Genomic DNA, 16,205 nt, shown 5'->3' on the forward strand with positions numbered 1-16,205 from the left:
TACCAAAAAGCTCTAAGGAAATAATGGAATATTTATGAAAATATGTGGTGCATTTTGAAATGCAGATATGTATGGAACTGGAAATGTAATTGTAGAAATGAAAACTGTCTTTAATAAATCTTCTTAATTAAAATCTATTGTTTGGAACAAAATATAAATCCTCCTCTAGTATTAGAAAGTAGGTAGAATTAGAAAGAGGTAGATATGTAGGCATGCAATCAGACTGCACCAAAGAATTGTTATTTCATAGTTATAGCACATTATTATTTTTAGGCTAATTTAGTGGCATGTTGGTAGACTGAACATAACTCATTTATCACTATGGTACTCTATGAGGTGAAAGTATTGAAGGATTTTTGACACAATATGCATCCAATTATTGATGTGAAGAGAGAGCATGTTACAGTCTTTGTCCAATCTTTTTTTAAAAATCAGTTGCAAGGGCTTTAATAAAATGCTCTTTCTACTAGAAGTGGTGCTATGGCTCAAGTGGTAGAGCATGAGCCTTGAGCTGAATTGCTCAGGGACAACTCCCAGGCCTAGAGCTCAAGCCCCACGACTGACGAGACAGACAGAGAGAGAGAGAGAGAGAGAGAGAGAGAGAGAGAGAGAGATCGTTTCTAACATATTTATAAGATGATTTCTTTGTTGCTTTGTATGTCCCTCCCCCATGGTATAACCCCTGCTTTCACTATATATGATGTTGGTATATTTGGAGGGGAAGGGAAAAAACACATCGTTAAAACAGGGATACAGGAGGACCCATTGCAACAATGAGATGTACAAGCCGTTATGTCGAAAAATGAACTTTACAACTTTAGTGGGGGGGGGGATGGGGGAGAGGATATGAAGGGATGGGAAGGGGAAACAAAGGAGGAGGCTCCAATGCTTGATAAGAAACGTACTCATTATCTTGCCCATGTAATTGTAACCCCTCTGTACAGTATTTTCACAATAAAAAAATAAATAAAATAAAATGCTCTTTTTGCTTAAAAGACTGAATAAAAATTTACAAGACACAAACCTGAGCCAGGCACTGGTGGTGGCTCCCAGCTAGATACTCAGGAGACTGAAATCTAAGGATCATGGTTTAAAGCCAGGCTGGACTAGAAAGTTTGTGAGACTATTATCTCCAGTTAATCACCAAATGTTGAAAGTGGCGCTACGGCTCAAAAGGTAGAGTGCTAGCTGTGAGCAAAAATGCTAAGGGACAGTGCCTAGTCTCAGAGTTCAAACTCCAGGACAGCCCCACCACCATCACACCCCCCCCACACACACACACACACAATAAAGAAATCTGGCCTAGCCTTCCTCTTAATATTCCAACATCCTCTGAGATTGAAGCATGATTGAATTTATGAAAAAAAGAGATATATGTATAGACAGATGTCTGTTTCTGGTCTTCCATTGTCATTAAACTTTCTAATCCCTAGGTCTCTCACTTAAGGCTGCGCGGGTGGCATAGTTGTCATCACATGTCAATAGGCTGAGGTAAACAAATTTCATTAAGTAGGTGAGCTGAGACCACCAGAGGCTGAGTCCTGCCTCCCACAGTAGGCAGAGCCTCATGGGACTGAATGCCTTCCTAACACTCCTGCAAGAAGGAGAGCATTTGACACAAGGAAGTTGCAATAAGCCCCATGCCTTGAAATCCTGACTATATGGTTCCTTTTCTCGGTTACACATTGCAGGTGGCAGATGTACCTCATTGAATACTAGGCAAATAGAGTCTTCAGATAGGTAGAGACAGCTATCACTGATCCCTTAGGTTTGTAAATGACCGAACTATTCTGCAGTAATCCCTTGCTCACAGCTGGCTCAACTTTCAAAGATCTTCCAGTCTTCTTTAGATAAACAACTTTGTGAACGCTTATTTTATTACCGTCCTGTAATAGGTTTCCTTTTTTTTTTTTTTTCTGCCAGTATTGGGTCTTGAACGCAGGTTCTGGGCACTGTTCCTTAGCTTTTTTTGCCCACAGCTAGCACTCCATTGCCAAAACCACAGTTCTACTTCTAGCTGTTTGGCATTTAATTGAAGATAAGAATCTCATCAAAATTACTGCCAGGGTTAACTGCCAATCAGGATCCTCAGATCTCAGCCCCCTGAGCAGCTAGAATTACAGGTATGAATCATCAGCACTTGGCTCCAAATAATCTCCTAAAAGGTACAGATGGAGTCTGTGGGGGAAACTGAGGAAAGAGGACTCAGTGAGAACTGGATGAGTGAATAAGTGGGTGGGATGGGACAATGGGATTGCTCAATTGGTGGTAATCACTACTGAGAAATTAGACAGACAGACAGACAGATAGATAGATAAAACACAGACAAAAAAAACTGTGGAAAACAGCTTCATTCTGAACATGATTAAAAGCCATCTCTATTGGCACAGATTTGTTGGCCAAAAATGTCTTTTCTTCCTACTGTGCTGTGCTATGAACCATTTGGCTACTGTTTTCCTCCTTGAGGTAGGTTTCTACAGTGATGTGATGACACCTGCATTGGACCAGGTGATGGGAGCTGTTGCAGAAAGAAGGGCTCTGTAGAGTAAATTACATGTTAAAGAGTTAAGAACAATGAGATGATTAAAATTATGGTCACATAGGCATCTTTGAAAGGTGAGTTTCAAAGTGGACATAGGCACATGGGTCCTACAAAATATCTAAGCATACATTTCCTAATTAAAAATGGTCCTCAAAAACAATGGTTCTCTGTGGTGTGTGTGTGTGTGTGTGTGTGTGTGTGTGTGTGTGTGTGTGTGTGTGTGTGTGTGTGTCTGGTGGGGCTTAACCTCAGGTCATTTTGCTGTTGCTTATCTTTTTCCCATTCAAGTATTATGCCCACCACTTGAGCCACATCTTCACTTCTGGCTTTTTGCTGGTTAATTGGAGATAAGGGTCTCCTGGATTTTTCTGCCTGAGTTGACTTTGAACCGCAGACCCCAGATGTCAGTGTCCATAGTAGCCAGGATTATAGGTGTGAACTACAAGTGCCCTGCTTTAAAAATGATTCTTTATTAACTAGAAACAAACAACAAACAGTGTCGATTGTATAAACTACCAATGATACAATAATTAAGTAAAGAAATGAGAATATAACTAGACAAACAGATTGTGAATTTTTACTATGTATGAATGAGTGTTCTGAAAAAAATATTCATGTCTCCACCACTAAAAGGGATTAGAAAAAAAGAATATTTCTTTCCTATATCTCTCTGGCTTGAGACTCCTTTACATAGTTTTGTAATTTCTTCCTAGATTATTGTAGAAGAGAACAGAATTTTCAGGAAAAATATGCTTTATTGTAGAATCTATAATAATTTTATACACAGTTAGGACTCAAACAATCAGAATCTATATTTTCATGTCAAATCCATCACATATTGGAATGTATTGACATTTGCATATGAACAATGTAGGGGCCTTTCCACATTTTTGTACTTAGAACCTTGGTAGTGTTAACATCTTGTGCTTCTTAATAGTTAAGTAAAAAATAATTGAAGTGGGCAGGGCTAGTTTCATGTAGACATCTAAATAGAAATGTTTCCATTTTTGTGTATTCATTATCCAACATTTAAAGAGCATCTAGTGTATGACCTGAACAAAGCAGAGACTATTATCTTTGCCCAGTTAGAGCACAGTAATGTGTGTCTATATGAGAACTACATAGACAGAATAATCACCTATTAAAAATACAGCAAAATATACACAATTTTGCTGAGCATATTCAATAAAAATATATGGAGTATAGAATTTCAGTGAGAATACTACATGATTTTACTATGGAATTTTAGATATTAGCTTTCCAAAATGGGCATGAGAAAAATCCTCAAGTGAGAAATATGAGTAAGATATTGCATTTGGTATTATTACTTTTTATGAAGCAGCTGAAAAAGGTCACATAATTACTGTTACAGATAGTTTTGTAAAAGTATAAAAATACACATGTACAGCAAGTATACAAGTGTTTCATTTCATGTCATTCTTGCATTCTTGAAGAGTGGAATGTATCAGAATGTGACAAATACAAATGTTAAGTGTTTAAACAGAAAGATTCACCTTTAAAGAACATCAACATTCATTCTTTTGTAAATCTTTCCAAAATTATTAAATTTTTGCTTTGAAAATTAAAGATGTGATTAAACTTTAGTAAGTTTTGCTTTTTGGATGAGAAATGTATTTAAAGTGGCACTGAAAAACACAACACCAAACACAGAGGGATCATTAAAAAAATCAAACTCATCATCTGAAGAACTTAAAACTAAATCATACTACTCTGATGATATTTGAGGGAATAATGAGAGATTTTTTTAGCTTACCATATACACAATTTAAAAAATCATTTAGGGTAAAAGTCTTCAAAAAGTTAATTATTTAATTTATTATGTTACATTGTATATGTGCTCGTATATTTAACCCAATTAATATAGAATAGAATATCTCTAAATATATGGGTGGCTTTTAGTCTGTATTCTAAAATGAAACATTAAACAAGTTAAATAAACAAGTAAAATAACAAAACTGTAAAGATATGGAATAAAACTTGTCCACACAAGAGCTCAAAAGTAAATTACATAAAATTACACTGCGAAAGGGAAAGAAATTGCAAATAGTGGGTAAGTCTGAATTCATGAAAACTTAATTATGGCTTGCCATTCTTTACGTTTATCATATTCTATTTTTCACAAATACAATCATAAATAATTTTTGTTAGAAGAAAGTAATGTGGCAATTAAGGATTTTCTTCAGCCTAGAAAAACAGGAGGACATTTTCAAGGAAAAGAAAAATCACAGCTTGGGAGTCATTTCAACTTGAATATCTATAAGAAGGAATTATAAATGTGCTAATTAAGTACTTGTTAACATTTTTATACAGGAATTGCTTTTTTGTGAGAGGTGAATCACACATACACACATCTGTAAAAGAAGGTAGTAAGCATGCATCTGAAATTTGTATTGAGCCCTCTTTTGTTTGGGGGATGGGGGTTAAGAGAAAACAAAAAGCATCCTTAAGTAGCATTACTGAAAATAAAAACAATAAATTTAAAGAACTCGGTATCTTTACAATGATGAAATTTTAGTGATGTGAGAAAAAAAGCTAAAATGTGAGAAGAAAAAATTGCTATCAAGAATTTTCTTTTTACAGTTTAATACATTATTATGAATTTTGTTTTTTTAATGGAATAGTTTCTTTATGGTGGATGGGTGCCTATCTACACTCTCAAGCATTCTCGCTTTTTAAAAGTTTTATTTTCATCTTTTTTTCTTAGCAAACTACAGGGTAGGGAAACCTGATTCCAGATAGGAAGACTCATTTCTCCCTGTCTCCTTAGATTGGCTGGAATGTATCAATTAATGGTTTATTGTGTTTGGAATGTTATGTCATACACAGTTTCCATGCCAAGGCCAAGGTAATGAGATATTTTATAGATTTGTACTATTTTCAGGTACTTCATATTCTCCCACCAGACAGCTGCAATGAGCTACTCTCTGTTCATTTAATGTTTTATTTTCCTAGATTTGCAATTCAAGAATCATCTCATGCTTGAGTTGGCTCTTATAGTTACTATCTGTTCCATATAAAGGAGGTGGGAAATAATACATAGATAAACCCTGCAGAAAGGGTGGCAAATGAGATTTAAGACTATATTGAGACAGGCTTTCCCCTAAACTCAATGATGCATGTTCTTCAGCTGCAGTTATTAGAATTTAAAAAATTAAATGTAAGAATATATTCTAATATAAAGCCAAATTAAACACAGAACATTTTTGAAAAGGTATAATTTTATTGTATGCTTACAAAGAATATAAAGTACAAGACGCATAGACATTAATCTATTATTTTTCCAGAAGCACAACTAGCAAAAATAAATACAAGATTTATAGAACCTTATAAAATATGTCTTGGTATTGTGAATAACAAGCCTGAATGTGGAAACCTTTTTGTTTTCTGAAAGTTGATTCTATTGATTTAGAAGTTCAAAGTTCCCATTATAATTTCACACTTACATTGTCTCCATTTACAGGAAAAAGAAAAATATGGAGTGAAAAGTATATTTTATTCCCCCCTCTTTTTTAGATCAGACAAAGTATTGCTGGGTTGCTTTAATTCTCAATTTTTAAGTATGATTTTAGAATTAGTACTATTTCACAAGAATCATTCCTGATTCAGGTGCTATTTTAGTCATTTTTAATAAGCATGAGTGGATTCAAATTATTCATTTTCAATTTGGGGGACAGATGAGAATATGGGGGTCGAAGAATGATAAAATATCAACATGCTTTTGATTCTTTTAAGAATTCATAGGACATTTTTGACAATGTCCTACATACAGGAGTTATAGCAGTGGAGCAGGCAATATTTTACATTTTAAGATTATTGTTTTCAGATTTGTAAGTAGAGCCAAAAAAAAATCCCCTAATGTAGAAATTACTATAGAATGCACACCTTATCAAATTGGAGACTCAAATTAAGAACATCATAATATCAAATACCAAGGCTTAACAGTACAATTCATTAATCCATTATAATTCATTAGACAAATGTCCCAAGGAGAGGGCAGAATGTACAATGAGTGTTTTCTGGAAATGAATTGCTAAAAATTAGTAGAGTCTGAAAAGACAGCAGAATTGGAAGCTCCAGCTGGGTTTAAAAGGATGGGGGAAGGGATTTTACTCACTGTTAAATATTTGAAACACCACTCCAAAAATAAATAAATAAATAAACCACGAATGTCTCATCAGTTCCTATTGCATCAGGCTGACACTGATTTTTCTCTTAGGAATTTTTTTTTTCTTCTTGGTGAAGATGAGATTTTAAAACATACTCACAGGACATTTCACATTGATTTAGGCCAGTTGGATAAAACATGGTTCCGAGTAGGATTTCAAATTGTTCTTCTAAATACAATAACATTTGCAGTCTTGGCACCGTTCCATAATAATTTAAAAAGATTTCATTTTACTTATCATTGCAAGTCATTATCTGATCATATTTGACCTACATATTAATATTTCCATTGCCATTTAAACCCCCCCCTTTTTTTTCCTTTTGCTCTATATAAACAAATTGTCAGCTCTCTACTCTGAGATATTATTTATTTACTCTGGAAATATCTGGAATTCTTTCACCCTATCTTTTCCTCTGGGATTCCCTTCCTCCCTTCAAAAGTATGGATATTAATGTGGGGGGGGGGCGGGCAACCAAGAAAGCGGAGGGATAGAAATGGGTCCCTCTGAATGGTATACTATGGCAGAAGTAGACAAACAAAGCGGGGGAGAAAATGATAATTGTTTTCTCTAAGGCTATTATCTAATGCGAAAGCAAATAGTCAGTCTGGAAATCAGCTAACAGAAGGGGATTAGAGAGGAGATCTGAGAGTGGCTTGATTTCTAGCAGAGCTGTCTCTCCAGCCAGTGATGAGACACAGGCAAGGCAGCTAGGAGCGCTCCAGATGGCCCGGGGAAAGTGGTGGCTTGGGTTACTGCAGGGCACTCTGGCCGCCCAAGTGCAGGCGGCCTGGGAAGGGCATCACTGGGAAGCCAGTCCCACGTCCAGCCAGTCCCCGAGAGAGGGCGAGGCCAGGAGGGAGCCGGCCTGCCCGCAAGCCCGCCCGCACACCCCAGCGAGCCGGGCCTGCCCATTGTTAACATATACTTGACCTTCGTGACCCCCGCACGACACAGATGTCTCCCACCCCCACTCCCCCCCCCCTCCCCGAGCCTTCCACACCCGGGCCCTCCACTCCCCTCCCCCTGCACCTGGTAGCGGCCGCGCCGCCGCCGCCGCCTCCCTCCCGAGCGGGCCCCGGCGCCCCCTGGGCGCGGGCGCGGGCGCGCGCCGCAGCGCAACGCCGCGCTGCGCAGCCGGCCTGGTGCGGGCGCTTTTGGGCACCCAGCGCGCGGCGCTCCTGCTCCCCGGCGGACGCCCCGCCGCCCTGCAGATAAATGCGTTCGCCTTCCTCGAGAGTGAGCGAGGGCGGGCGAGGCAGACGCAGACGCCGCCGGTGACAGTGGCAATTCCCCGCGCCCCACATCACATTTGTCTGCCACGGCAGCGACAACAGAACAGCGAAGGAAGGGAGGCAGGCAGGCAGGGAGGGAGGGAGGGAGGGAGAAGGGAGGAGGGGGAGTGGAGGCTCCGCAAGTCTTTGGGCTCTGCGTGGAGGCTGCGCTTGCTTGGCTGGCGTCTCCCTCCCACCCCACCCCACCCCACCTCCCCACAACCCCCGCCACCGACCCGGCGACTTTTTTTTTTTTTTTTTGGTATTTTGTATTTATTTATTTTTTGCATCGCAGCTTTGCGGTGCGCAGCGCCGGGACTAGCCGCGGGCGCTCCGTGCGGCGACTCGGCAGCCTCGGGGTGAGCACGCGTGGGTCTGTGGCTGCGGAATACTCCAGCCTCTCCAGGGACGCCGCGCCGCGCCCTCGCCCCCCGGCCCCGCGCGCCGACTGAGACGACAGGAAGTTTTATTTGCAGCTCGGAGCCCGTGGCGGATGGTGGGACTCTCCGGCGGCCCTGTGCAGTGTGAGTGCCTCGCGGGCGACGGGAGGAGGTGGGCGGTGGGACCGGGGCCTGGGCTATTACTCTTAATTACCGTTCCGATCACCATCATCTTCCTTCGGATTGTTTTCGATCAAGAGCCTCCGGGGCCGTACTTGTCCCTCAACTAGAGTAGGAGGACTGCGCACCCGGGGAAGAGAGCAGCATCGCGGGGTGGGGGGGACTCCAGCCTTGCGATGTCCCTCAACTTCCAGGTGCAGACAAGGAAGCGGTTTTTATTTATGTATTTTTACATTAGACTCTCCGTATATATAACATATTATATATACATATATATATATATATATATATATGTTCTTTCCACAGTCAGCATGTGTGATCAAGAAGGTGCATGTCCCCCCTCCCCACCTTCCCAACAAAACCACCGCTGACGGTGCCCACGGGGCAGCGGGCAGGTGGTCCTACGCCCGCGTCGGTGGGGAATTGGAGCCTGGAAGCGTAAGGCTTCTTGGGATGGTGGACAAGCTGAGCGCCACCGTCCCCCTCCAACCCCCGACCCCAAGAACGAGAATCTTAACTTGCCACTAGGGTAGGGGTCCGCTTAGCGGCACCCAGGCGCTGTGCGCCCGCCTGAGAACTTTCCTGTTACTTCTTGAAGCCTTTGGGGTGCTCGAATGGGAAGCTCGTGGAAGGACAGACAGGCAGGCAGGCAGGCAGGACCGGACACATGTCCCACTCCAAGCAGATAATCTGGGTTTACGCAGCTCGGGACACTTGGGTAGCGCTGCCACTCTGGGATTCCCTAGCACCCCGAATCCCGCTGCGCCCTCCTTGGGTGGGTTCCCTGGGCAGCCCCGACTTGGCGGCGCCCGCTTTTCCTGAGCCGAGGACGAGCCTGGTGCCCTGCGGCTGCCGCCCCGGGGAAGCTCAGACCCGAGCGGCTGCTTACAGAAATCCTTTCGTTTTCCCGAAATCCCTCTGGTGAAGTCCCAGGGGCCCGTGGAGATGAACCCCACCCCCATCCCCGGCGCCCCACCGCTCAGCGCCCTCTGGGCGAACCTGACAAGGACCGGGCTGCTTGGCACACCCAGATCTTCTCCCGGAAAGGGCCAAGCGCTGGCAAGGATGCTTTAAGCGACTATGGATAAGTCAGAGAAAGGCGCTTAAACCCATTTTTTTCCTCCAAAATCGCTTCCCCTCCCTCTTCCCCTTCTCTCTCTCTCTCTCTCTCTCTCTCTCTCTTTTTTTAAGGGCGGTCAACCCTTGGAAAAGTTTTGAGTATGATGATTCCGGGAAGTAGGATGCGAACTACGACTGTTACTAAAAATAATCGCCTTCCCGCCGCCTCCACCCCCCACCCCCTAAAAAAGGCCTTTCAGTTGGGAGGATTTGGCCTGAGAGGCGTGCTGCCCCAGATTGCCTTATTCCTTGCAGAGGGTAGTGGAGAGATGTTTTTTTGAGTTTAGCTCTCCGGTAGGTTTGGGCACCACTGAATCCAGCGTGGCCTGGCTGCTTGCTGCCTGGGAAAACGAACGGACAGATGCTTTCCGGACTCCTCCTACCTAGTGTTGGAACAGGGAAAGATGTTGCAAAGCAGTCAGAGGCCAGGGCAAGGACATGAGGACCAGGAGAGCTGGAGAGGCCACTCCAGACCAACTTCATGTGCTTAATGTAACTCTGAGCCCTCTTGAATTTTTAACTTCGCTTTCCTTAATTAATCTGCCCAGAGCCTGTATATAAATGGTTGTCCACAGCTGCTGCAAATTGATTTATCTCCTGATAAAGGTCGGCTTGCTGACCAAAGCATTCTTTCTACCTTCTGTGTGAACTACAATGTGTTTTACAGGATCACAACCACCACCCATCCTCCTTTTAAACATCTGTACCATTTTTAAGTGCACTCAGTGGCTTTTATGATCATTTCCCTCCTTTGCATAGGAGAGGAGTGGAGCTGGGTCTGTGCCCAGTGAGTCCACACTCCCTAGAATACAAATGGAGCAGCTTCCCTGAGATAAACGGTTTGTTAGTGTTGGGGCCTCCTTCTAGTTTACTGCAGAGGTTGACCATGTGAGTGTTCTGTTGTATCCAGTTTGTCTTTGTTGGGTCACACAATTCCTTAGAGGAAATCAACAAACACCATTGTTTCTTGAACTATCATAGCCCTACTTTGGACACTGATGTTAGCTGTGATGTGTCTGAACAGAAGCAGATTGAGAATTCCATGTATGCTTTCCTCCTTGTTTATCCTTAAAGCCCAGTATATTTTTAACATTATAGTATCAGAGAACAACAGGAATAGGCTTATATGATTTTATTTTGTTTTCTTTTTTTACTACTACTTTTTTTTAATCCAGAGAGTTCTAACAGTCGCTTATTCAGTGTTAATCAGATAATCTTAGTTTGATCCAGTCTCTCTCTCTCTCTCTCTCTCTCTCTGTCTCAGAATTTGAAATCTATCCTTTCTTGTATTGTATTCATTATGTGATATTTTATTAGGTTATTCTTCCAAAACACAGAATTGTGACAAAATAACCAAATCAGGCTCATCTGGGTACATAAAAATGACTATGATTAAACTAAGAACTTTATTGTCTTTAAGAATGAATGAGTTATTTATAAGCCAGTTGTAACTGCAGTCACTTTGTTTGAAAGGCTAAAGATTGTGTGTATGAATTTTAGTATATAGTTTCTCCAGTGTCCAGTTTCTAAATAATGAGAGACAACCCTTTATTTTTTTCCTCTAATGTTGGGACAACTCAAAGTAGACTAGAAGTCTTTGGAAAGATACTTCAGTTTGTAGACTAATTCTCCTTGACTCACTAATACCTGCTAGTCATTTGATTTTTTAAATGATCAGTAAAATGATTCTCCTAATAAATACTCTACTTGTAGTACATACAAACTGCACTATTAAACTGCAAGTTACTAGAAATAGTAGGACAGTGTTTCAGCTACAGCTACTGCTGATTTTTAATACTTTAACAGTTTTTCTTTCCCAGGAAGAGAAAAAAAATATTGTTCTTGGTGTTAGAATTGATGATGAGTTTTCTCATTGAGGTGCTAGTCTAAATATTTTCAGATAAAAGAACACTTTATAAATTTCAAAGAACTACAAAATGTAAGGTGGCATTCAAACAAATTTTTTTGTAAAATAGAAGCTTAGCTAACCCTTTTCCCCCTTTTATAAAAAATATTGAAAAGGGATCATGAGAAAAAAAATGCTTCCAATAGCAATGCTGGTCAGTGGTTGTCAGTTTAGGACATTCTTCACTGTCAAATCCTGTTTCTCACTTCTTTGATATGAACATCAGCTGACAGGCACTGAATGCACAGTCTTCTTTATTGAGGTTTTATGCAGGCAACATAGCCCTTCATAGCAAAGCAGTCTAAAAAATTGGCACCTGCAAGATTTGCATGTGAAAAAAGGAGTCCCTTGCATTTTGCTGGAGTCTATTACTGTAAGTTATGTAAGTTCAGTAAGAAAGGCTATTTATTTGTTGCTGCTAAGGTTCTTTATTATATGGACACTTTATTCATCTTATAGGGTCTACAGACTTTATTGATGAAAGAAGCATGGAGAAGGGAACTCTGGTTTTCTGAAAGTTATTTATTTGGAATGGACTTGTTTTTTTTTTTTTAACCATATACTTGTAAAGTGCATTTAGCTTCATAGTTAACATTTTTTAAGTGCCTTAAATGAATGAACTTGTTCAATGCAGAAGATCATCTGTCTTAAGTCAAACAAGTATATAAAATTAGGCTAGCATAAGTATCCATAGGAAACAATGTAGATATTGGAAAAATGTGGATTTTAACAGTTATATACTTCAATAACAACTCTACATGAAAAATACGTAAGCCTTTCCTACTTCTGATATCAGGGGGGAAATGTTGCTTCCCTGTCATTTTTCTTGTTAAATTATGTCTGATACCTGAATTCCCTTTAAAATTATATTTGGCCCTCTTTGTGCAAAATAAATAACACACATGAAATCAACTAAAAACCTTTGTGAAACCCAGAGTATCATCCATCAATGGGGATATTTTATTTAGAATAAGCTATGTGTTATTATCTAAATTTTAGGGGCACCTTCCAACTTCACTTTCTTACAACCATTAATATAAGAGTTCCTAAATAATGTTTAAAGAACAGTGAACATTTTATTAAAGCAAACATTAGTTTAGTTTAATGGAGGTAATTGTAAGAGATAAGACGGAGCAGGTTATCTCTGTGTTGTTTAAACAGAAGGAGCTACTTTGCACCATTTCCAGTAGCCATCTGTAGAAGAGAAGGGATTGCACCTGTCTGTCCACACTAATTATAGATTAGGGCCAAAGAAATGAAATTCGAGGAGGTTTTCAGCTAATGAAATCCATACTGATTTTATTGCAAATGTGCTTTATGTAAAGAACATGATGGTGGAGTTGTGAGTGAATAAATCGCTTTGTAGCTGCTAGGCACTTGGTTTTAAAGCACAATTCTGATGCATTAACCTTTGATTTAAAAAAAAACACAAATGAACAACTTAGACGTGGATACAAGCCCTTGTTTGGCATCCATAGCTATAATTTAGTGAGCAGCAATGAGGCTCAGTGTGCAATTTAGAAATGTGTTGCAAAGCATCTTACACATAAGGAATATTTTCATATTCTGAGATGCATTTGAAGTAGAAGGTAGGTTCTGTTTTAACATGCATATAAAGCATTAGAAAATTAGAAACCTCTTTATGGTTTCCCCCTTGCATTTCAGCTTCACATCCATGAGAAATTAAAGCAAAATGAGTGAGGAATGCATTCTGCAATAAAAGGTCACATGAATGTCTACCACATCTGTTTATAGTAATTATGAACATAATTAACATAAGAATTACAAATGAAATAATGACAAGCTGAGCAATGAGATATTATGGCATAATGGTCATATGTTGGAATTCTCACATTATAGTACACTAGAATTCACATACTCAAAGAAAGAAAGAAAATGCTAGATTTTTATCTGAATTAATGCTTCAAAACTTATCTGCCTGGGGCAGATGGACTTCTTGCTTTTATAGGAGAGTAACCTATTATTAAGAAAAGAACTAGTTGAAATTAAGATTTCAGCTTTCTAGCCTAGACTTTAAGACAGCTCTGATTAACACACCACTTTCTGTTATATACTTATTCTGTGATTATACTTGGTTATTGCATTGCTTAAAAAAATTGAAAGCTTTGAAGCATAGTATTTGCTTTGGATGAGAGTCATGGATTCTTCCCATTGGAGAACTGGTTGATCTTTTCTATAACTAAGCCACAAGTCTAAAAACAAGCAAGGGAGTAGAAATACAGTTTCTTTACAAAATAAGAACATTGGAAGGTTAGCTTTTGTGAAGTTTTCTTCATGCCTAGTGTTTGCATACTTTTGATAAAAGAATGTAATTCTATGCTAGGTTTGAAAGCAGTACTAGGACATCTTTCTATTTCTACTAGCATATATTAATTCAACAAAATGGGTCTTGTGACATTTTCATATATGAATATTAGTGCATTTTTAAAGTAGCATGTCTAGTGAAAGATCAGTAGGTATTCAGATGGTTGCAGTGTGTGTGTGTGTGTGTGTGTGTTTCTTGCTAGTTTCATTGGCTTTTTAGGTGCAGTATGTAGTCTGTGCACAAACTGATCTAACTACACTGCAGGCTATGCGTGGATGCTTCTGGTTACTCTGAATACAGTCTGTCACAGCTAGAGAAAAGGTGAGAGGGGACCTTTTATGAGAGCTAAAATGATACTCTGGAAATCTGCTATTAAATTTAAACATGTAGAAATGACAGATTTTCGCCCATTTAGTGCTCACTTGATTTTGTAATGCCAAGTGCCTGCCAAGTGCTTACTTCCTATCCTTGCATCCTCCTCTAACTCTTGAACCTGGTCACTTTTTGAAGATTTATGGAGAAATATTACCTTGTTCTCGTCTTAGTGATACCAAGAGGTTTTCCGCATTATTGGATTACTGGCGGATTGTAGCAGACCCCTTTTTATCTGACATTCATTGCATGACAAGATTTTCACACATGCCCTTCCCCCACTCTGTCCAGCTCTCTCTTCACTTTGTGGTACCTATCATATTTCCCTTGATTCTTTTCTTGGGGTGGGAGCTTAAGGGGAGAGAGGAAGACTACTATACATAAAGCTGGTTTGGGGCTAAATGATTTGGAGGGGAGTGCTTGATTAAACAATGCCCCTGCTCATTTTCTAAAGGGCCTATTAAAATTTGTCTCTTTCAAATGTCACTGCTATTTCTCTTGATTTTCTATGTCTTCTCCCCCCCCACCTCATTAATTCTATTTCCCCCCTCCTCATTTTTGTCCCTTTATACTGAAATCCCTTGCCCAAACTATTTTACGACCCCAGGTTTCACAGCAGCTGAGGCTACAGTGTGCACCATGAAAAATTATGTAGTTTATTGAACTCACTCTTCAAGCTGCAGTGAGGGAGGGCTTCTTAACCAGGCTTCAATGCCTGGAAACACAGGAGCCAAATGGCCCCTTCCCCCAATAAAGAATTTTTTTTTTTTTGCCACATGATCTGTACTCCATTAAGGATCTGATCAGATGTTCAGATTGTCTGATGGGTGCATTTAACAGTGAAAAGAGGCTCCCAAGGGACTGCTCAGGTGTATCTCCCTCCTGACCCTGCTGGGGTGGAGGATGAACTCAGGTCTCACTGCCCAGCATTAGCCCCTGCTTGTTCTCTGATTGATTCTCTGGGCTCTGGGTGAGTGAAGAGCTGGGAGGCAGCTCAAGCTGAGATTGATTGCCTTGATTTCAAATTCCCACCTCCAAAATAGACTCTCAGCTGTACACATAAGGAACCTCCCCTCCCCCAACACAATTTCTGGAGGTGGAGCAGGTGTCTCAGAGTCACCTGTAGCTAGCAATCACAAGTGGTCCTCTTTATCACAATGTTGCTGGCTGCACAGTGTTTGGGCTCCCCCTCCCCTCCTCTTTTAACTTTGCCTGTACTTCTATGTGTATGGGTGTGGGGGGAGGTGTTGGAATTTAGGGTTCTGGAGATCAGCAGAGAAAGGGATAAGAATTCCTACTGGAGATCAGTTTGTTGGCCATCAGGGCTGCAGTGTGGACTTACCAGGATTGTCTTGCAAATCGTGTTCATTAGGACAGAAGTGTGATGCTAAGGGCTCAAGCTTAGACTTTTGCCAAGAGAGAGCTCTTGATCCCTCCCTGACCTTGACAGACCTCTATAAATATTTTCGGTGTAGCCCCCTAGAGCTGGAAACATTTTTCTTTACTGGTCTGGGTTCCTCCCTCCCTTTTTCTTAGGGTAGGGATCTGTGGGGGTTGCAGACACCCCTTTACCCCAGCTCAGCGCTCATCCCCCCCCCCCCCCCCCGCAGTCTTAGCCCCCCGCCCCCTCCAAGTCCTCTCTCTCTCTCTCTCTCTCTCTCTCTCTCTCTCTCTCCCTCTCTCCCTCTCCCTCTCCCTCTCTCCCTCTCTCCCTCTCTCCCTCTCTCCCTCTCTCCCTCTCCTACTTTTCCTCCCTCTCCTGCTCCGTCTCACACGCACCCTCTGTTTATTTTCCTGCCTCCATCTGGGCCCTGCTGATATTGTAATCACCCTGATGCACGTTGGCTCCTCTCCTCTCCCTCCTGCGCGCACACACTCACTCACACACAATGTGCCATCCTGACAAGCCTTTTACTTCTGAT

The 16,205-nt window shown here is 40.9% G+C and overlaps 1 protein-coding gene across 1 annotated transcript in view; it reads left to right on the forward strand.

Moving 5' to 3' along the window:
• Positions 1–8,494: 8,494 nt before the first annotated feature.
• Positions 8,495–16,205, forward strand: part of Runx1t1 (RUNX1 partner transcriptional co-repressor 1) — a 142,224-nt gene continuing 134,513 nt past the window's right edge. The window contains 1 exon segment of the mRNA XM_042673166.1: positions 8,495–8,524. The gene's annotated coding sequence lies outside the window, so the exon portion shown is untranslated.

This window comes from Dipodomys spectabilis, unplaced genomic scaffold (genome assembly GCF_019054845.1).
Source record: "Dipodomys spectabilis isolate Male_0828 unplaced genomic scaffold, ASM1905484v1 ptg000783l, whole genome shotgun sequence".
NCBI lineage: Eukaryota > Metazoa > Chordata > Mammalia > Rodentia > Heteromyidae > Dipodomys > Dipodomys spectabilis.